This window comes from Thamnophis elegans, chromosome 10, assembly GCF_009769535.1.
Source record: "Thamnophis elegans isolate rThaEle1 chromosome 10, rThaEle1.pri, whole genome shotgun sequence".
NCBI classification, from domain to species: domain Eukaryota; kingdom Metazoa; phylum Chordata; class Lepidosauria; order Squamata; family Colubridae; genus Thamnophis; species Thamnophis elegans.
The window spans coordinates 27,153,119-27,175,871 of NC_045550.1; positions in this window are offsets into that span (position 1 = coordinate 27,153,119).

The window sequence follows — 22,753 nt, forward strand, 5'->3', positions numbered from 1 at the left end:
TAGATTTCATTACTATTAACTGTATTAATAAAAACATAAAAATAACAAGAACGAGAATGCATCTGCCAAACAGGTCAGGAGCAAGTGAAAGAATAAAAGAATTCACAATTTATCTTCCCTTTTTTTGTATTGCAGTACCTTTTAAAGCAAAACAGACTTTTAAAGTCTGTTTTTTAAAATTCACTAAAATGACTTTCTTTCATTCCTCAGATATATCCCATCAGCCAGTTCCCACATTTGGATGAAAAGTCTGTTCTTTCTTCTTTCAGTGAAACGAGCTACATTTTCCTCCTAGCTAATCTGGGGGCAGAACATATGATGTAGACCCGTCTGGCATCTAGATTTCATTGCTGGGGTTTCTCCAGTCCTGACTTCTTCTGTCCTTTTCCAGCCCTCTAGAGGGTGAAGGATTGTTTATGCAGAATAAAAAGGCAGTGATTTAGCTCACAGCAAAGTGATACATAGGAACAAAAAAACCTCTGGCTTCAGGCACCTTTGATTTAAAATGATAGTAAGTAGGAGGGGAAAAAATAATCAGTTATGGCAGGGCTGCTATAAGCACATTAATTGATTACTGTATCTTAAATAGATAATGTATTGTATATGCTCAATATCCTTGTTCATACCCATACCCTGAAAATAAGCCCACCCAAAAAATAAGCCCTAGCCCGATTTTCTGATTTTTTTGGGGGGGGGGAGGGCGGCCTAATGTAAGCGCTATCCTGAAAATAAGGATGGTCGTGGCCAGCATGAGAGGCAGTGAGAGGCAGTTCCAATGGTGTCCAATCAGAGGTGCAGCGCAAATACTGTTAATTCTGAGCATGTAGGTAGAGGCAGGGCAGGGAGAAGACAGGCAATCCAGACATGCTGCATGGCTGCCTGACTCATGGTAAGCTTGCAGGAGGCTTACATGGTGGCACTGGCAAACAACCAATAGTTGTACTTATAAATTAACTTATGTAAATCAAATAAAGAATCCCGCCACTGACTCATCTACAGCCAAAATTTGTGGGACCTTTTTTATGATTTAAGCCAGGGGTGGGTTCCGGCTGCTACTACTGCTGGTTTGCTCAGGGACGCGCTGTGCATGCATGCTCACTTTGTGTGCATGTGCAGTGCAACAAAAAATGCTCTGCATATGCACGGAAGGCAAAAACAAGATGGTGCCACTGTAGGTGCCACCGAGAGAACCGGTTTGGGGGTGTAGCAGGCCTGGGTTGCTGCCGATTCCAGTGACCTAGGCTGCCAAGTTACTACTGGTTCGGCCAAACCAGTCCGAACCAGTAGGAAACAACCTCTGATTTAGGCCAAAAAAACCAGGTAGCAATAAGCCTGTCTACGTAGTTGCTAGGAATTAAAAGCAACTTGATGGCACATAACTAGTTTTTGGGGGAGGGAAATCAATTAATGTTGTATAATATAGAATTATTTTGAGTTTGTTTTATTCCTTATCAAGAAAAATCTCCCCAAAAATTATTACTACCATGACTATGCTGTTCAACTACATAAAGATCATACTAAGCCTTTTCTGCTTAAATTAGTACTATAAATTGTTTTCTGCCTTTCTGGCTAAGAAATGATTTCTCCCTTAAGCATATTTTCACTGCTGCTCTTACAGCACAAGGTGTGTACTCTTGCTTAAGTTATAACACAAAGGATATTGTATTAGAATGTTTGTCATATTATGCACCTCATGAGCATTTTATCACTTCTACTGGCTTGCAGTTTACATTGCTTCCCTCCTCTTCTTTCTTCTTTAATGAAAAAAGAAGAAACCAAAGTCATGCCTGATGATTACTGAAGCCAAAATATTTATTCATAAAGTGACTCTGTATTGGTTACAGGCAAGAGAGAGCTCCCTAAGCCCCTTTCTTCATTTAGATCCAAATGAAAACATTTCACAGGTTAATCATAGGCTGTGACAAGTAGTAAAACATTTCATAGTGGGGCTTCTTTTCTACATTAGATGATTTCTAATCATAAATCATATAGCAAATTAAACTTGCTTATAACAAATCCCACTAGATCCTTTGCATTATAGAAGACCAACTCATCCACTGAATCCGTGGAATATCCATCTGACTCATTACCAAATGTGCTTTCAGTTTTGTGCACCACGACATAAAGAAACTAGGAACTTGCTTTGTGAAAATAACTAGCAATGCCACTGATTGCTTAGCAGGAGACTCAGTTCATATCCAAGAGAAGTTGAAGCCACATGCAGTAATGTCCTGAAACCTGATTCATAAATAATACATTCTATGGTAAAGCCTGTATCAACATAAGAGTGTAGCTGTATTTCATATTTAATAGACATGTGACACTTTTTTGTGTGTGCATCTTTTGATTTCTGGCAATTACCTAGACAAGTACCTGCAAGGTTTTTTGGAAGTAGTTTTCTTTGTTTCTTTGTACATTGCCGCCTTCCTTGAGTTCAGAGAAAGTGACTAGCCGAAGACCACTTAGCTGGTTTTATGCCTAAAGTGGGACTAGAGCTCATAGTGTCTTGGTTTCTAGTCTAATGCTTTAACCATACAACTGGTGGTCATGTATGACATATGTTAGTCTTATGTAAGGTTAACACACCAATTATCAATGACTCTATAATGATATAAATAATTCTAGTAAGAATTTTTCAGTAATTCCAAAGCTCCTATCCTTTTGCTCTGGTCCTGAAACTCACTGAGTGCCATGTCTTATGGAGCACCTATGAACCAGATTACTTTGGTTCTTCAGTAAATTGTGGTTAAACAAATAATAGTTAAACAAATGGTGGACCTACTTACATTATAACTATAGTTTGCTTTTCAATTTTAGTATCAATAAAAATATAATTGAAGACAATTCTTAATGCTGCTACACATACAATATTTTAATGTGCCAGAAAGTTGGAACACAATTGTCATGGGAACTAAATAAAGGAGAACTTCCACTATGATGTCTTGAGTATTCAGACAAACAGCAAAATATCAATCCAATTATGGTTAATTCCACAAACTAGTCAATTCACTCAATCCAACATTGTGGGTTGCTCCAGGGATATATAGGTACAATGGCATCTTTGAGTAAGGTGCCGTTTAAAAAACAGTGAGTATTGTTTTTGTAATAAAAATGTGTAATAATAGTTAGATTTAGTACTTTAGTTAGTATTTAATATTTAGTTTCATTAATAAACAATGTGGGGTTCCATTAACATACATTTCCAAATATCCATCATTCTTGATGCATGCCCTTTGTAATCCATATGATTTCACTTTTTAGATTATGTATTCTGGAAATCAAAAGCTATTACACCATGTCATTCATAAATAAATTGATGGGGTTAGAAACTTGGAAGTACTGGGTATTCCAAATCAACATGTTTTCTTTATGTGTCAAACAGTAACAGATGAAGAAATCAAACAGACAAAAATTCTGCACAGATGAATGATTTTACCCCATAACCAGTTTCATTGACTGAGAAACAGGCACTAATGAGAATTTTACCAAGTGTTCAGCAATTACATTCAAAACATATTTTAAAACTAACCAATCAGTCAGTTTCAGAAAAGTGAAAATGGTTCGAATATGCATAAGATGTTTAATTATTAGCAAAGGATGAAGCAGAATTCATATGGTTTCTTTGGAAGCAAGCAAGAAATGGCAACTTTCTGTTAACTCACAGCAATATTCCATCAAGCTGCAGTAGAAGAGCTGAGTTGGGATGTCTTGTATGGATGGCCATTGCATTGGCTGGGTAGCAAGAAGAGCTTCATTATGGGAATGATGAGGAAGTACAAAGGGAGAGCATTGCCATTTCATGAACTAATTTTCCAGTGAATTATTGGGTCATTTGTGTGTTTCTTAATTGAACTGCTGTTTTTCAACAGTCCAAATAAATACATAAAAATAAGTGGATAAATGTTAAAATCATTGTCGGTTAGTGTCTTTAAAGTCATTAGTCCTATTTCCCTAAGGTGGCAACCTTAGAATGTTTGATTTTCAGCTCCTGTAATTTCTAATCAGTAGGGTTAGGAGTTAGAGAAGTTGAAGTCCAACCCATCAGGAGCTATAAGGTCTGGGAAGATGGCACTGTTGCATCTCCAGGTAAGGCTGAAAAAACTCCAACTTGACATTTGTTGCCCAACATTCTGAGATTCTGAATTTGATAGACCTAAGATATGGCTTAATACAAAGTAGCTTATTTGTTTGTTTGTTTGTTTCATATGCTTGTAAGATTGCTCAGCTTAAACAATGTTAACAGAATTGGGGACTATCTTATATGGGGGGAGTGACTCACATCTTTCATTGTTGCTAAAGAAAAGTGAGGACAATGAATGCTAGCCAGCAGAATATAAACTTTTTTAAAAAAGTAAATAAATTTTATTGTTGCAGTTTATATTGTATTGGTATATTGTTATTAGGTGTTTGTACTGTAAACTATTTTAGATGCTCCAGTACATGAAGCAGTGAATATATAAATATTCATGAGAATTCATGTACTAATGTACATTAACTTACTAAGTGCATTTCAATGTACATTTAAATAAAAATGGGGCAGGAAATAATGCAGGACAATGTCTTTGGTTATCCCTATTTCTGACTTCACTTCTTCAAGTTTACAACTTTTTCTCTCATTTTTAAAAATTCATTGTATTGACAAGAGTAATAACTAGTGACATCTATAAAGTACAATAGTATAATAATTTAGGTGATAATGTCTTTCATTATGAGATGGGATTATGAATGCCATATAATATATGTTGTAAGATTGTGTGTTATAGGCAATGAAGTTTGGTTAATCATGTTGATTAATTAGAAAGCAATAAAAGTATTGCTTACAAGTATTAAAGTGGCACTTATACCAGATAAGGAATTATCAAACATGAGGGGGAAGAAAGGGGGAAAGAGAGGAGGCAAAGTACTAGCCTTATTTTTGGGAAAATAATAATGCAATCATTGTATTTTGTAAATTAAATAATGTATATGATTATAACTTGGAAAGATTTAAGCATTTTCTTCTGTTATGATCTCACAACATTTTTGGGGAAGGGGGTAATGGCTGCATTTTTTGGAGATGACTAGAATCACTTTGCCACTACATTATGTAAATGCAGATTCACATATGAAGTTAACCAAATAGGAAGTATCATGTAAAATGCTTGGCTGATTAGTGATATGTATTGAATACTTTGTTAAATAGATTCTCTTTTGAAATAATACAAATTTTCACATCAAATAAAATATAATACAAAGCCAGTGTATTTTTTAAAAAAAATCAGCACAAAACTTCAGCACATTATCTTCCCAATGCAATTCTAACTTAAAATTAACCTTTTAACATCTGTAGACCAAATGTTTTTTAAGATTGAATTAGAGCCTTCCAGAATTTGATAAGACGGCCAAAATAAGAGAGATGACACTACAAGTTCACAGGTTTGTCTGTGGAATTAAGAGTAGAGTTTATGATCCTTTGGTGTTGTCTAGCAGGTCTTACTCTTATTAGCCTGTCCTCCTTCCAAGAGCACTGGAGCAGTCTCACTATGGAGGTCTCTTCTGTCATTCAAAGGAAAGTTTGTGAGGCCATGCAAAGACTCCATAGCATCTCCAACATGCGATCAGAAGAATTCATTGCTAGGAGCTGTGAGGTATATTTCTGGCTTTTAACAAGCAATCTTCATAATGGACTAATTAAACAATAAGTATAATGAAAAACAGTTAATTGCTTTGCTTTATTTTTATGATCTAATGGGAGTTTTTGATTATAAAAGCACTGTTGTGATATGGAGCCTGTAATGACAAGAGAGAAATGAGCCTGATTTACTGGTGCAGAGCTGCAGTCTCTTTATTACCTTCCAAATATAATAGACCATCTTTTTGCTTCACAATATGTTTATATCACTTGGGCCACCGTCTATGGCATTCCCATCACTAGGTGTTTAAAATATGCAGTACAAAAATAAGAAAAAGTTACGTCTGTGGACAGGAATAGATGCAATGCATACATTTATAAGATGACAAAGTACTTAAGCTTCAGGTTTGCCCTTTGCTAAGGCTCATGAATCTGAATATCTTTGGACGGTTACTTCAGACAATTTTTAGGCACTTGTATAATGTAATTCATTTACTGTAGTGATTACATTTAATGAAATATCTTCCTTACCATTCTATGCATATAGTGTGTCACGCATAACTGGCTTTGTGAAGGCGATAATACCAAATATCACTAAATACATATCCTACACAAGACTTTAACATCTGTCTCCCTACATTCTTTGCATGATTTTTATAACCTATTTATATTAGGCTAAACATTGGTGTTAAATATTAAATAAACACATGGTCTTTTAATGTTACAACTGTGATCCTTACACTGTAGACCTTTTTCGGCTCACTATTTGATGGTGCAGGTGGAATATACAGTCTTGGTAAACAATTGACTATAATGGCTTAGGCAACTTATCTGTTGGCTTGTCACTTGTTAGCTGGAGTAATAGCGCTGATTTACATAGGATACCTTAGTATGCTTGTACTGCTATCTCCCCAGCTCTGTGCCTGCATGATATTGCAAGAGTATCTAGGCCTGTCAAACTGGCAGCCCCCGGGCCAGATACATCATGCACAGGCCATGCCCAATCTGGCTCCACAAAGGCAAAAAAGGTCACAATATATCACAATCTGGTCCGTGCATGATCATATTTGACACTTATGATCAATGGTTTTGATTCAATGACGGTTTAACAGGAAATACACTGCATTCAGTTTCTCAGAAATGCTAGCACACTTCAGAATCAGGAGGAGGCCTGTTTTCCTATTTGTAAGAAATCTTTCCTTATCCTGCCATCAAGTTTTGGATTCTTTCTATTCTTCTCAAAATTTAACCCTCTTACCTTCATGCTATTTTTCCTTTATTATCATGGTGATGCTAATGAGTCGTGGTGGCACAGTGGTTAGAATGCAATACTGCAGGCTACTTTTGCTGCCTGACTGCGGCTTGGCAGTTCAATTGTTGCAGGCTCACGATGGACTCAGTCTTCCATCCTTCCAAGGTTGATAAAATGAGGATCCAGATTGCTGGGGACAATATGCTGACACTGTAAACTTCTTAGAGAGGGCTGTAAAGCACTGTCAAGCGGTATATAAGTCTAACTGCTATTGCTATTATTTTAATATGGAATTCTGCCTCAATAGCATTATGCTTTGTGGCTACTTGTCCATTAGCTGCAAACTTTAGATGTTTTAAGTGCCAAGCAAAATAGTCCATAACTAGAGGGAGATAAGGCATCAATTCTATGCCAATTTTTTGATGGTTTTGTCTCCCTAGATCAGTTGGACATCAACAGTATTAATAAGAATTGTGGGTTGGTGCATGTAAATTATTTGATGATGTAAATAGAAAGTATTATATTCATTAACAACTATAGCTACATTTATATTAGGTCTTCAAGAGAAAGGATAGATCTATTGTGGCAGAGGCTATTGTTAATATTAAGCATTCAGAGGAAAGATATCATTCTTTCTATAGTTTCTTTCCTCAGAAATTTCAAGAGGGATTGTGGTCATCCTGATTTCCTAAAGATTCAAGATCTGCGTCTTAGGAGGTTTCAGCCAAATCCTACAAGATGTATGGATGCAATTATTTTTATAACAGTAATAATCAGTTAATAAGTTCAGGCATTTTAGAGCATATCCAAGAATAAAATTTGAGATTGAGGAATATTAAACCTATTAAAATCACTGATGCTTAATCACATCTAATGATTCCTTGACATTATAGACAAAAAAATCCATGGTAGAGGGAAGTCCATGCAGAACTCCACCACGGCAGAACTCCCTCATGAAAGATTTGTTGGGCTTACACAAATGCAACTGGAACAGTTGGAATGGAGTTAAAATTTGCTGCAAACTAGTAGAGAGTTGCTAGAAGGATGTATGATATAGTAAAATCTGATTGCAAATGTTTGTAGCTGAGAAATAAGCTTCAGAAAGAACAAATGTAAGACAGAGATGCTTAGATGTTCCAAGGACTAAAGTGCTAGAAAACAACACTCAGGAATTAGAATAAATATAGAAAATATAGGAACAGTGTGAGGTGTGCTTAGCCAGGTAAAAACATTAATGATGAGAAAGATATAATAGTAAAACAAATTAATGAAAAGTTTAGCCAAGAGAGATGTATCATAAGAAATCAGGATTCAGAAGCAAAGCTCTAAGGAAGTAAAGTATTTCTGAGGAAACAGAAGGTAGAATATAAATAACACACACCTTTTATTTTTGCAGCACTTTGATCAAGTGAATTATCAGCCTCTGTAGCTATTAAGAAAAGAGACAATCTGCAGATACAAATGTATCAGGACTATTGATTGACAATGAAGGGCTAATAGATAAAGAAATAGAATAGAATAAAAGAGTTGAAAAGGGTTGAAAAGAGTTGGAGTTCTTCTAGTCCAATCCCTTGCCTAGGCAGGAAACCCTACACCATGTCAGACAAATGGTAACCCAACATCTTCTTTAAAACTTCCAGTGTTGGAGCATTCACAACTTCTGGAGTGCTCCAACACTAAGTTTTTAAGATGTTGGATAACCATTTCTCTGAAGTGGTGTAGGGTTTCACGCCTAAGCTAGAAATACTGAGAGGTCCTCTCTAGTGAAGAAAGTAAATCAAGCCAAGAAGTAGATTGGATCAGAATGGCCTGAATGGAAGAAAGCCAACCCAGAAGGAAGGATAAGTAACTCAAGTAGATGAAAGAAAAAACTGTTACAGGTCTCTCAGCTGTTGCTGGGCATTTGCAAGAGAATAAGAAAAGCTTTGTTCAAATGTACCTTTAAGGAAACTGCCCAGTCAGTTGGGAATGAGGAAGAGAAAAAGGCCACTTTCTCAGCAAGCTTTTCTGTAGAAGATTAGAAAGTTCATCCCATTAGTTCCATAGCTTAATGTTTAAAGTTATTCTTGTGCTTGTGTGATTATACTTGTATTGTATTTACAATGTATTTGTATTATGCTTGTATTTCTTTATGCTTGTTGTACAGCTTTCCCTGTGCATTCATAAGTGGAGATTTAGTCAAGGAGGAAAGGAGTAAATTTGCCTCTTAAGAGTCTATCACTGCTGCCATTTGAAGACTAGGTAGTAGGTTTTAAAAGAATATCAAAGGGGCTGGAACATTCTTTCAGGCAGACAAAAAACTGCTTTGTGAGTTTCAGACATGTATAAGGAAAAGGGTATTTAAGATTTTCCTGTTCAACTGCTAGCATATCCCTAATTTATCCACATCTGAGCCACACATTTGTGCTTAATTGTATAAAATTAAATCATAGTTTATAAAATGACCTTTATCAGAACACATATAGATGTCTTCATAAGTTTTGATATTTCTGATCAATTCTTAATTTAAAATCTGAGAATTTGAGTCCTGTGATATGGGATGAATTTTCATATTCTTATGGCTTGCCTATGAAGAGATAGTCTTGGACAATTGTGTTCAAGTTCAGATAAAACCCTAATAAAATCCTTTATATTTATCTCCCATGTACTCAATAACTCACACAACATTACATTAAAAATCAACACTCCATGTAGACCTCTTTCCTTGTTTACTTGTTTCCTTAAATCATCCCAATTCTCTCTGCATCCACCTCCATCTGGTTCTTGTTTTTTGTTTTTCTCCTTCTCCTTAGAGTGCAGCACCGTTCTCTTTCCTAGTTGCTCCCACGGTGGTTGGTCACCTCATGTTTCCTTACCAGGATCTTCAAACTTCTCTCTCTTAATGAACAGAAATGAGCCTCATCTACAGTATTATTTCCCGTGTTGCTCTATAACTAGGAGTATTTCAAACTGAATCTAGTTGTCAAATACGTTTTTAGTAGATAGATGTCAGGCCAAATGGGCAGGGTAAACAATGTGTACTTGCAAGAGCATTTTTGGATCTATGCGGCATTGATAGGCATTCTGGCATAATGAAAATGACAGAAGGCTAGAAGTCAGTGTTTTATATGGGGAAGGAAGGGAGGGAAGGAGGGAGCATCTCTGGGCACAATGCTCTCCAGGAATACTCCCATTCGCCTCTACTTTCCAGCCAATGCAATAAACTAGAATATTAGCAGGGTTGGGCTGCTTCGAGTTCACCCAGATTCAAGAGAATACATAGCTAACGTTATGGCTAGTTAAGAGAATCTCCAAATCCTACCCCTCCCCCTCCCCCCTCCCAGGAGTCTCCATGTGGTCTGTTTTAGATGTGAGGTAAATGCAGGGCCCACACAGAGGCTTGGGAAGGGGAAAAAACGGCCTCCCAGAAGTTCTGGGCCCATTTCCAGACTCCGGAGGGCCTCTGGATCCTGGTAGAAACAGTTTTTGCTCTCCCAGAGGCTCGAGGAAAACCTCCCGAGCCTGGGGAAGGCGAAAATCCCCCCCCCACGCCATGGTGCAGGAGGCCGACTAGACCATGCCCAGCATGGCCACGCCCATGCAGCAAACAGGCAGAGAACCCATTTCAGAAATGTTTGAAGCCCACCCCTGAATATTAGTTATATGTGAAAGAGCCAATGAAGAATAATGTCACATTTAAAACAATGCATACAATGTTTGTATATATTTTGAGAGATACTGTATAAGTTTTCTTTTGATTCTGTAAATCAGGTTTGCAGCACAACTGGCTGCAAACACTTGCATGGAAGCTATCCAATTTGGACCTTAAAGGCAATGTTATGCTTTGTTAAGTTTTTTTTAATCACCATATAGCAATAGCAATAGCAGTTAGACTTATATACCGCTTCATAGGGCTTTCAGCCGTCTCTAAGCGGTTTACAGAGTCAGCATATCGCCCCCACAGTCTGGGTCCTCATTTCACCCACCTCGGAAGGATGGAAGGCTGAGTCAACCTTGAGCCGGTGAGATTTGAACCGCTGAACTGCAGATAGCAGTCAGCTGAAGTGGCCTGCAGTACTGCACTCTAACCACTGCGCCACCTCGGATCTGCACCATAATAAAAATTTTTTGAAATAGCTACCATTGTATATAATTGGTTTGCTGGTAGACCTTTATAGCTTTTTCATCATCTCCTGGGTTAAAGTTTGCTTGTATGGAGTTTTTTAATTGCTATGGGCTTACTAGTTAACTCTGAAGGCAATCTTACACTTCAGACTTTGTTTCCTGTGGTCATTATTTTCCCAGCCCCAAATAAAATTAAAATATAGATTTGTCTTATATTTGTGTGCAATAAAGTCTTATGAGGAATTATGCACAGCATGCCAAATAGAAATCATAATATGAATAATCACTAAATGAGATTTAGGATTCTGTTTTATTCTTTGAAAGTAAGGATATCACTTCATTCCATTTCTCAATCAATCTCTATTCATCTATCACTAGAAGTTAATGTTTTCAATCTTATTCCTCCTTGAATCAGATTTGAACAGTTGTGTTTACTGAATTTTGACTTTTATACAATTGTTTTGATGGTTGGTTATTTAAAGCCCTCTAGATAGAGAGGCAAGATAAAAACTGAAGTAATTCATCCACAGATGAGGAAACCAACAGGAGTAAATAAAGGTCCTCCATTTTCTGCAAATCTCTTTATCATTTTTAGTTTTTCTTATAGAACTTTGAATCTAACATTCAGTCCTGAACCTGGATGAACATTCCCCCTGCCTGATAGATGATGTTGTGATAAGGTAAAGTACGGTTGACATATAAAATCATAGTTTTTATAGGAGGAATGCAGTTTATGGCAATCCAAATTAAGTGGAGGGTAATGAGGCTTGGCAGTCCCTAGATTGCTATAATTCATGAAATGTGATCATGATTGCAAGATTGTCCCTATCTTTTCTATAATTACAATTTGTTTTAAACAAATGCACTGGAATATACTATAGTGACTTCCACATAATCTGGACTGTTACAGGTTCAGATGTGCAGGGAGGGGGAGGAAGAAAGTGCAAGTGTGTGTAAACAGTGATAAACAGAATTTTGATGACTGTTAGCCACATTTAATAGTTTAGGAGCAATAGCAATGGTGTCTAGATAGAAAGTAGATAGAATCATTTCACACATATTGTGAAGCCAAAATTTGCTGCTTTTGTTTTCCCAGATCATACCTCTGATTTTTTGCAATTAATGGTCAGTTTGTTTTCCAGAGGCCCCAAAGAGGGCTTGGTGTACCCATCACTATTATAGAATCTACACAAGTCTGAAAGACTGGTGTAAAATATAAACTAGTCGGATAAAAAGAAGGAATTGAGTGCCCGTTGAATGTCTCTCAGTTTTTATCCCAAACTTGATGAAAATGAGAAAAGTAACCAATAATGAGAAAAGTAACCAATAATGTAGAAATATAAGTGAAGAAAGCAAAGAATCTGCAGAATTTATTTGGGAGGTTTATATGGAAATGACAGTTGTAGAATATGTTGCAGAGAGAAGTTGAGATGAATATTACAAATACTTAGAGTCCAAAAACAAATGACAGCATAAATTATGTAAAATTATTTTTTTTAAAAAAATGTGAAGCTGAAGGTATAGACGACATAACTGAAAACATGTTAAAATATTGATGCAGGTTTCTTCTGGAGTGGCTGTGCAATATCTTTAATGTGTGTGGTAAGGCTGCATCAATATCAGAAAATTGGAGGAATCCTATTATTGTTTTTTTTATAGAAGAAAAAGGTAGCAAGGATGAATGAAAAACCACAGGGTGCTTAGTTTGCTAAGTATGCTTAGAAAGATGTTTGGCAGAATTATATTTGAAAGAGTACAAAAGGTAACACTGAACAAATTTTAGGAGTGCAATGCAACTTTATGTCAGGCACAAGATGTGCTGACCAGATTTTTGTTCTTCACTGAGAAATATATGAATGTAGGGAAATATTATTTTATGTGTATTGATATAGAGAAGGCATATCAGAGAATAGACTTGAATTTAGCAAGAATATAGATTTAAAAGCTGGTTGCTAAAAATGCTAAGAGCAATGTATGATAAATGCAAAACTTATCTGAGAATTAACAAATGGTTCAACAATGAGTGGGTGACAAGGGATTTAGTGATGATCCATTAGTGGATAATTTGAGTGGCTTTTTCATGGACTCCATAGATCAGGGATCACTAAACTTTTCAGACAGGTATGATGGGTGGATTTTGAATGCATGGACTTGGAAAAATTCACAAAATTGCTGGGATGAGAAAGTAACACCAGAAGAAGGAAGAGATGCCACTGCAGCAGCTCTAGAAGTCTGTAGTTAATTGAAAGCTTCTGTCAGGACCTTTGATGCCAGGCCTGAAAAGAACTACTGAAAAAACACAACAAATGTCTGATTAATCTAATATTAACACTTTTCACCAGTGAAGTGTTTATCTAATTTTAATTGAAGCTGTGTGGAAAGTATAAGTTAATTGTTGGTAGATGATTATAATAGCTGCAAGATTGGCACCAGGTCAATAAATAGATGGGAGAGTTGGGAGAACAAATTCAGCCATAAATGTCATAACTGTGTACTTAGCAAAAAACAAAAAAAACCTTCTTAGTTTGGTTTTGAACGAGGCTGCCACTGCAGTTGACTGATTCTGCAACTAAGATATACAAGAGCACAAACAAACAAACAAACAAATAATAAATAATAGATAGATAGATGATAGATAGATAGATAGATAGATAGATAGATAGATAGATAGATAGATAGATAGATAGATAGGAAAGATAGGAGAGAACCCAGACAGACTCACATGAGGGAAAGAAAATTGTGATTAAAACAATGGCTCTATTAAGAGAATTTAAAATAAACAACCTTGTTTCATGTTTTGCTCCGTAATTAGCTTAGCCTCAGTAAGTTGAGTAGAGTTCTCCCAACATTACAGCAAAATTAACAAGTTCACACCAACAAAAATAAATGCCATTTAAATACCTTTACGTGAATGTCTCATCTCATTTTCGCCTTTTGGGTAGTAGCTTGGTTATTTGTCAGTTTGGTTTAGTGGTTAAGATGTAGCTTAGAGACCAGGTGACTATGAGTTCTAGTCCTGCCTTAGGCACAAAAACTAGCTGGGTGACTTTGGGCCAGTCATTTTCTCACAACCCAACTCACATACCGGGGTTGTTGTGGGGGAAATAAGAAAGATCTTCACTGTATATTCACTGCCCTGAGTTACTTATAAACAAAAGCAGGATAAATAGCAAACAAAATGACACAGAAAATACCAGATTGTTCCAATGTATCATCCTGCTTACCAAATCCTCAATAATTTGAATAGGAATATTTTCAGCCAAAAATATTGAAGGGACCCAAGTCAGTAAAAGTATAACAATGATTTTTGTGTCTTTGTTTGTTATTGGTTTAATTTAGCAATCTGTGATCAGAGCTAAAGGAAAAAGAGGAAAAAGGCTAAAAGAAACAGATACTCCAAAAAACGTTTAAGGTTATGGCTAGCTGATGAGAGCTAAATAGCTTGAAATAGATCTATACTAGTCTCCCTTTATTTATTTATCAGCACAAATACCACACAAATATAACAAAGGCAACAGTAAAAATATTGGGTTTCTGTCGTGATGGACTCTTGTGACGAGCCGATTGACAGATAATGGAAGCAATTAGCTTCCTCCCATAATTGGGACATACCAGGGGTTGTGACACTAAATATATCTGTCTGTCTGTCTGTCTGTGTGTGTGTGTTTGTGCTCATGTGAGCACTTTTGCACATGCACGACACTTCTGCACATGCACAGAAGCATTTGGTAGGTGGAGCTTTCACCACTATTGGTTTGGCCGATCAAGGCCGAACCAGGAGCATCCCACCTCTGATACCCAGGTTGAGCATAGCAACCTGCTCACTTTCTCACTTACACTGTAATGGAGATACCAAAATATCAAGCAGAGGACATTATGAATTTAATACAACCAGTGAAAAGTGAGTACTGTAGAATGGCAGCAATTCTATCTACTCTCAAGAAAATTCAGAGCTTTGACCTGACATTTCAAGAAATAGATAACTAGCCAGAACCTTGAGAATTAACAGCGTCAGTCCAAGAATCATCAAAGCATAAAGAATTTGTTAACACTGAGAAATGAAATAAGATTGTTCCCACATCATTTCCTAATCACTATAACATTTAACTGGTTGAAGGTAAGCCTTTTCAAGGATTTTTGGATCTGGTTTTATGTATCCTCCCCCCCCCCCAAAAAAAAAAAAAACTGGAGGAGTGAAAAAGGAAGATAAGGAGCTTAGAGAAACTATGTTCCCTTTTTACATTGCCTTCTCAATTACTCTGATCAGTATAATATGGTCCCTGCGGCAGTCACATGTGTTTTGGCACATGCACTGCAAATATTCAGGGGGTTAATGAAGCTTCTGATGTGACCAGTGAATGAAACATGAAGGCCTATTGAAGCATCACTTCTTTATCTCAGTCAAAGTGCAGGAGGATTATTTATGTTTTTCATGGGGAACATAAACTTTCAAAGCAGTTCTGCATTTGTCCCAATTTCAAATCTTGGTAGAGTGTGCTGTAAAAAGAGAGGGAGATGCAAGAAGGATACCTCATAACTGGTATTATCATTCTGCCTTCAGCTTATCCAAAGAGTGCCTCTGCTACCATCATCACCACCATTTTCACAGACAATTCTTTATTAGCAAGGACAGTGATCTGCCAAGGGCACATCATTTTCCACTTAAATGAGAAATCTCTGACAATGTTCAGCAATTGATTTATGGTTGCAGCTGACATTGATCATGCCAAACCATCTGAAACATGCATTTATTTATAGAAGTTAAAGGATAATTGTATGAAGCTGTTACATTTTTAAGAGAAACAAAGACAGACCTGCAGGAAGCACATTTTCGCAGCATGTTGTGCAAAGGCTAATCAACCCCCTTGTGGGAAGACAATTAACAGAATTAAAAGTTAGAATTTTAATTATCATACAAATTAGGGTAAAATTAATCAGCTCATATTTTATGACCACTGTGTTCTCAGTCTTGCAAGTTGAGGTTTTGTAGCAAATCTTTGATTAATTGAGCTGCACCATGAAAACATAAAATCCAAAATTTTGCTTAACTCTCACTTTCATTTTGTTAAAATTAAATAACAAAGAAGAAAAAGAAAGTGCAATCTCTTTGTTCTTCTTTGGTGGTTCTCCAACAGAGTTTGCCATTCCAAGATGGTTCTTTGTTACTACATATTTCAATTTTATTGGCTCACCAAGATAGGAATTGTAAGTTTCAGTTTTGCTTTTTTTCCTCATTTTTCTAAACTTAATTTTGTTCTACTTCCACATCAAAAAATAAAGTGAAAACTGCATTGAATTTATTTCTTTTTTAAAAAAAATATTTCTGCCAATGTAAGGACTATTTTAATAATTTACCCTACCATATTATAACCATTTGTAATATTTCATGTTATTTCTGCATCACAAAATTTGGAAAGTGAGAATATTGAAGAATAACTCTGTTTCTGATTTGCACATTGTACTATGAAGTGCTAATTAAGTAATATAATATAAGAATATGAACTAAGAAAATTTGTTCTCCATTCCTATCTATTTCCATGGCTACAATGACATAGGCGAAGAGTCTCCTGACTTTTGTTCTCAGAGATCTGAGTCTTGAGACTTTTACCCTATGTTCACAGAGTCCATCAATGTCATTATGCATGCTAAATGAAGTTTAATTTATTAGGGTTAGGGCTGCAATACTGAAGTTCATGCTCATACTTTCTAGTGGGTCAGAAGGAGAAGAATGTATCACTAAATATGCAAAATATCTTCTTATGAATCTGTAATACAGCAGATTTCCCTCTGACAGCCTCTGCCAGGCCACAAATCCACATTTGGATGAAGCTGTTATAGAGACAGCTTGAGGTTTTGATTGACAAATTAGCTTATACCCCCACATTCACTTATCATTAGATGGATATTTTGTCCTTAAGCCCTATTCAGATCAAGATATATAGAAAGCTGTAAAAATTCCCCAAGTTCACTTTGATGTTACAGTTCAGGAAGTGAGTAATTTTGAGATTTTGGTGATTTACAAACAATAAACCACTGTCTTACATAATATGCTGATAAAGTTGATTAGATGGAAAAAAGATATAATAAAGTTAAGAATGAAGCAAATGAGAAATTGATTGCAATTTTAGTTGCTAAGACAAAACAAGAGACGAAGAGTTGGTGGCCTGACAGAAAGCTTTGGGCCAATTCAAGGTCAATCAGTTAGCAGGGGGTGGGAGGGGGGTTAGTTCAGAATATAAACTTTGGAAGAAGCTGTAGCAATATGCTTATTGGACCTGTTTCACATAGATTCCTTTAAATCAATTGAGACAGCTTATCATATGCCTCGTAGAAATTGGTTTAATAATCTCAAAATCCTGTTGTAATTGAATTTCTTTCTTTGGAGTCCTAATGGTGATAAAAATACTACAAACAGCCTAGAATATAAAAGCTTTGGAATATGAGAAATTAAAAAAAAATATCTTACATTATTTCCAGATCTGTATGGAAAGTAGAAGTATAGAAGGACTTTATTGTACCTGCTAAGGATACATCCAATGTACTTCTTTGTTAGCTAACATCATTATTATGATGATCCAGGTTCTTGGAAGTCAAACATCAAGTACAAAAGCATTATTCAATTTGCAAAAATTTGGAGTCTCTTAGTTTATGAAGGAAACTTTGCTATACCATTTTTGGACTGTTAAGAAGGTGATTATGTGTTCCTGGAAGAATATTAGTGTAACAAACTCTAAAAGCTGGCTTAATAAAATACATCGATTTCAGCTTTGAATTGGCTTTGAGCCTAAGGTGAAGCAATTTTAACAGTATAATTTTGTATGAACTAGATTGAAATTGTAACCATTATATTATTATAAATTTAAAAGCTTGAAATTATAGAATAGTATAATTTTGAAATCTGAATAGATTGATATTTTTATTTGTGAGTTTTTCCATTTTTATTTCTCTTGTTGTTACATCTTCATTTCATTTTTGTTTTGTCTAATTTTTTTTTAGTCAGTTTAGGCATTTATTTTTAGCATGCCATTTATCACAAAATAATTTTATAGCCCACATAAATTATCAAGCACAGGAAATTGGGATCCAAAGCTGTTCAAAGGAATGCAGGTTTATTGCAAGCTAACTCACTCTCTAATAGAAACTGAATTACTAACAGTCAAAGAGAACTGGCAGTAGTAAGAGTCAATGGAATTCAAGATGGACTGGATCTAGACCTCTAATGGCCTGAAGGGATTAAAGACTGATGACCCCCTGGATTCTCCTTCAAGGTCACCTGAATCATCTCCCCTACAAATATGTATCACTATTATTAATATTAATACTATTAATACTATTAATATTTTTATTTTAAAAATTGAAATCCAAATTCCATTTGAAATACTTTATTGTTTTTTAAAAAAAACTTTGCCTTTTTAGTCTTGTTCATTGTTTGTCAATCTTGGCAATTTGAAGATGTGGGGACTACATGCTGGCTGGGGAATTCTGGGAGTTGAAGTCCACACATTTTTAAGTTGCCATGGTTGAGAAACACTGGTCTAATTGCTCTTCTTTGCATCAAATCCTTGTATTAGTTTTCCTTATTGGATGACTTATGCTGAAAATTCTTCAGTTCCTGAATTGCTACTATTTGTGATATGGTACAGTAGAAACCATCCATATGAATGCTACAGCTTATAGTATATTACTAAAGATTCACTTTCTGTTTGACTAGTTTAATTTCTGTTAGAAATGTTCCACTAGCACATGCTGTGGTCTGAATATTTTGGGAGCCATCTGCTAGGGAATCTTTTTTTTAAAGAACACTTTTGTTGCATCCATGAGCAGTAGAGTGCATTTAGTTGGAAACAGCTTGCTGCGATGGTTCTACTTGTCAATGGCTGCTTTAGTTACTTTAGACCTGTAAATTATCCTTACTTCCAGATCAAAGGATGGCATTTCCTAGGACATACACAATAATTTCTGCTTCTATGAAGTATAGTTTGTAATCTCCAAAATATTTTTTGAGGCAAATTAATTTCCCAGCACAGTATCTGCATAGTAAAAATATGTAACACATGCATATGCATATAGTTGTGAGATGGAAATTGATCAGGGAAACACCAACACAAACATAGTAAACGCAATCTTGACTCCGTGACACCTAAACATATAGTTTCTTGTATCCAGGGAACAACTGCATTCAAATTGCCCCAGAGGGCCCTCAGGTTGAACCAATTTTCTGCTGGTTAGTCATGTGTAAAAGTGGCCTTTAACAGGAAACATAGTTTTTCATCGGCATAATGAAACTTCAAAGCCTCTGATTTTGCTAGTGCGTTCAAATGATTCAGGCATTCTGCAGCCAGATGGTGTGGAATTAAGGATAGGTCTGCAGGCTGACTAGTGACATGGAAGTGATTATTTTAATTAGCCCAAGATCAGATTCTGTATGACAAATGAGCTCCAATCGCTTAGAATAGATGCAATTTATGGTTCAAAGGAAGCTTCCTGACCTCCGCAAAAAAATTTCTAAACATAAGGATGAAATTAGGGATGGAGTTTGGAGTTCTAGAATACATCTAGAACTGGGCTACTTCATACATAGGTACACAAGTATGTGATGGTGCTGGATCCATGCTAAAGATAGTGAGCAAATAATTGTCAGCTTGCAACATGTTTTTGTTCCTTCATAGTGTTGGAAGTTGCAAGACAGAAAGATGAGGCATTTATGTAATGTATGCAGAGGATTCTGCAGCAGCAAGTAGGGCTACTGTGAAACTTCTTTTAAATAGTTTCATGCAGGTCTCCCCAACTTTTTAAACCAGGGGATATATTTGGCCTTGTGGGGGGGGGGGTAGCAAGTTGTGTTACTACTGTTTTGATCACCGTTTTATTAGTTTACAGTTTTGTTTGTTGGTCTAGGTATTATAGTTTTATATTCCTTTTTCTTGGCTTTGTGGCTTTATATTTTGTTAAGCCACACAGAATCACTTTGATTGAGTTGGGCAGCCATATAAATGTTTTAAAGAAATAAATGACTCAACATGTTTTGTGGCTGTATGGGGAATTGAACCTTATATCTTATCCAATACACTAATTATACATGATCAGCTGAAGTGTATGGTAATCTTATAACCATTAGATCTTCTTTGTACTTTCTGTATCTCCCAGAATTCCAAGTAGCATGATTGAGAGTTATATTTCTCTAAAAGGTTAGGGAAAGGTTGATATAATGGACAGCTTATTTATATTGTTCTTTAATACTTTCACATTTTCTTCCATTACATAAAAGCCAATAAATCAGATATTAAAATCTTACTACTTACTACTTACTACTACTACTTACTACTAAAAACATAGTATTTAACTATAATGTTAATTTGCGAACCTTATGTATCATAGTGCAACCTTTTTTCATTAATGTTCATTTTAAAAATATGGGATTTACTATTAAAATATGCCAATTTCTTCAGCAAAATTATCTTTGATCGTACAGCTTTATATATTTTGCAAAAGACAAATGAGAATCCCTTAATCCCATTTTTTTTCACAAAATCTATCTGAAATTTAGAAAAACAGAACTGTTTTATAAGCATAATGTTGAAAATATGGAGATGCTACTTGAAGAAAGAGTTGTCTTCCATACATAGATCAAAACTATCTATTCATGCACGAAATTTAAATCACAATGTTGAACAGTCTCTCACATTTGCAATTGTTGTCCTATGTTATTCAAATAACATAATGTAATTGGTGAAACATCATCCTTGAGTTGGGAAAATTAAAGCAAAAACAAGAACTAACAAACAATCAAGGGTGCTAAAGACTTCCAGATGGCAATATGTAAGCAAATTCTTTCTAGATATAACATGTGCTTTTTTGATAACCATCCTAAGATGATACTTTCTTGAAATCTTGCCATGGGTGGACTAGTTTTACATTTGCTCCTATGGTCTCTTCATCTTAACACAAAACCTAACATGGCCATCACCATTATGAGACAGAACCCAAGACATCAAAATGAAAAAGACTAATAATGAATAAAAATAATGTAGAAGTTCATCAACAGTCACTATTTGTCTTTTTTCTTCTTCAAATGATGCATCTTCTAAACACTGAACACATTCATTCAGGATGAAAGATCAGTTTATACCATGATTCACTTCACAGGGCTGTTGTGGAGAAAAGATGAGGATGAAATAATATTAGGTATATTAACCTCGGGGATGCAATGGCTCAGTGGCTAAGATGATGAGCTTGTCAATCAGAATGGTCAGCAGTTCGGCGGTTCGAATCCCTGCACCACATAATGGAGTGCGCTCCCGTTACTTGCACCAGCTTATGCCAACATAGCAGTTCGAAGCATGTAAAAATGCAAGTAGAAAAATAGGAATCCACTTTGGTGAGAAGGTAACAGTGGTCCATGCAACTTTGGCATTTAGTCATTCTGGCCACATGTCCACAAAGACATCTTTAGACAGCGCTGGCTCTTTGGCTTTGAAGCAGAAATGAACACTGCCCCCTAGAGTCAGAAACAACTAGCAAATATGTGCATGGGGAACCTTTACCTTTAATATTAACTGTCTTGAGTTATTTACCAAAATAAAGATGGAGTATCAATAAATAAAAAAATCAATCAATAGTTATCCACAATATTAAGCCTTTATATAAATTAAAAACTTTATACATTAAAACACATTTCACATTTTCATTCTTTTGAGGAATGATTTTTTCTTGATCGCAAACATCCTGCAAACATTAACTTTTAAAAGAAAGGTGGACATAGGAAAACTGTCAGATTTCGCTTTTACAAAAAAACAGTGGGAAGGGTGCTTGCAAAACAATACATTTCTGAACCATAGATACCTTAGAAAACTGTTGCATTGTTTAAAGTTAGTTCTTTTCAACCTGTTTTATTTTCTAAAACTTGTTTAACAACAAGGACCCTTACCATTTTTGCAGTATCATATTTTACTTGTCTAGAGATGCTAACATCTCAAATTAGAGTATTGTAAGAAATTATTCAATCCCCAAATTTGCATTAAGTATCCTTGTGGGAAAGGAATAACATATTAAAGAAATATGAAAACCTAGGACATAGATAGTTTTGTAAAGAACCATTTAAGAAAGCAAAAAGAGAAACAGTTGATACAGGTTATTTCCTGAAAATGTAAGTGAGACTACTATTACATGATTAGAAATTTTCTTATAATGTTTAATAAAATTACTATTAAAATAAGTAAAGATATAAAAATTTGGGAGTTGGTTTTATAAACAGAAACCCACAGCCTTATCCATTATCTTTTGTAAATAGAAATTTTATTAAAAATTACAATTACACTAATAAAAATTAAAACTACCTAAAAAAAGAATGAAAAGGAAGAATAGAAAAATAGGTACAGAAGAGAAAAAATAGTAAGATAGTGGAAACAAAAAATAAAATAAGAATATTGTAAAGGAAAAAAATATAACTTTCCTCTTCATCACAAGTATAAACAATTGTAGTAACTTTACTAACTGTCTTAAAATACAAGGAATTGTTTTTTCTTCCCATAAGCCATCTCTTATCTATAAACAAATCCTTATTGTTCTGGCCTGATTAGTAAAAGTCCATCAAAGGTTACCAGAGATATTAAGATATCTATTATAACTTTGATAAAAATAATCATGTTTATATTCATTCCCTTAACTTTTAGAATCTAGATTTTAGTCCCTTCGAATAATGTTGTAGAACTTGATTTATTTTCATTTTTCTTTGTCCTTTTCACAAAATTATTCAACACTTTAACAAGTCTGTTTTGTAAATCCGG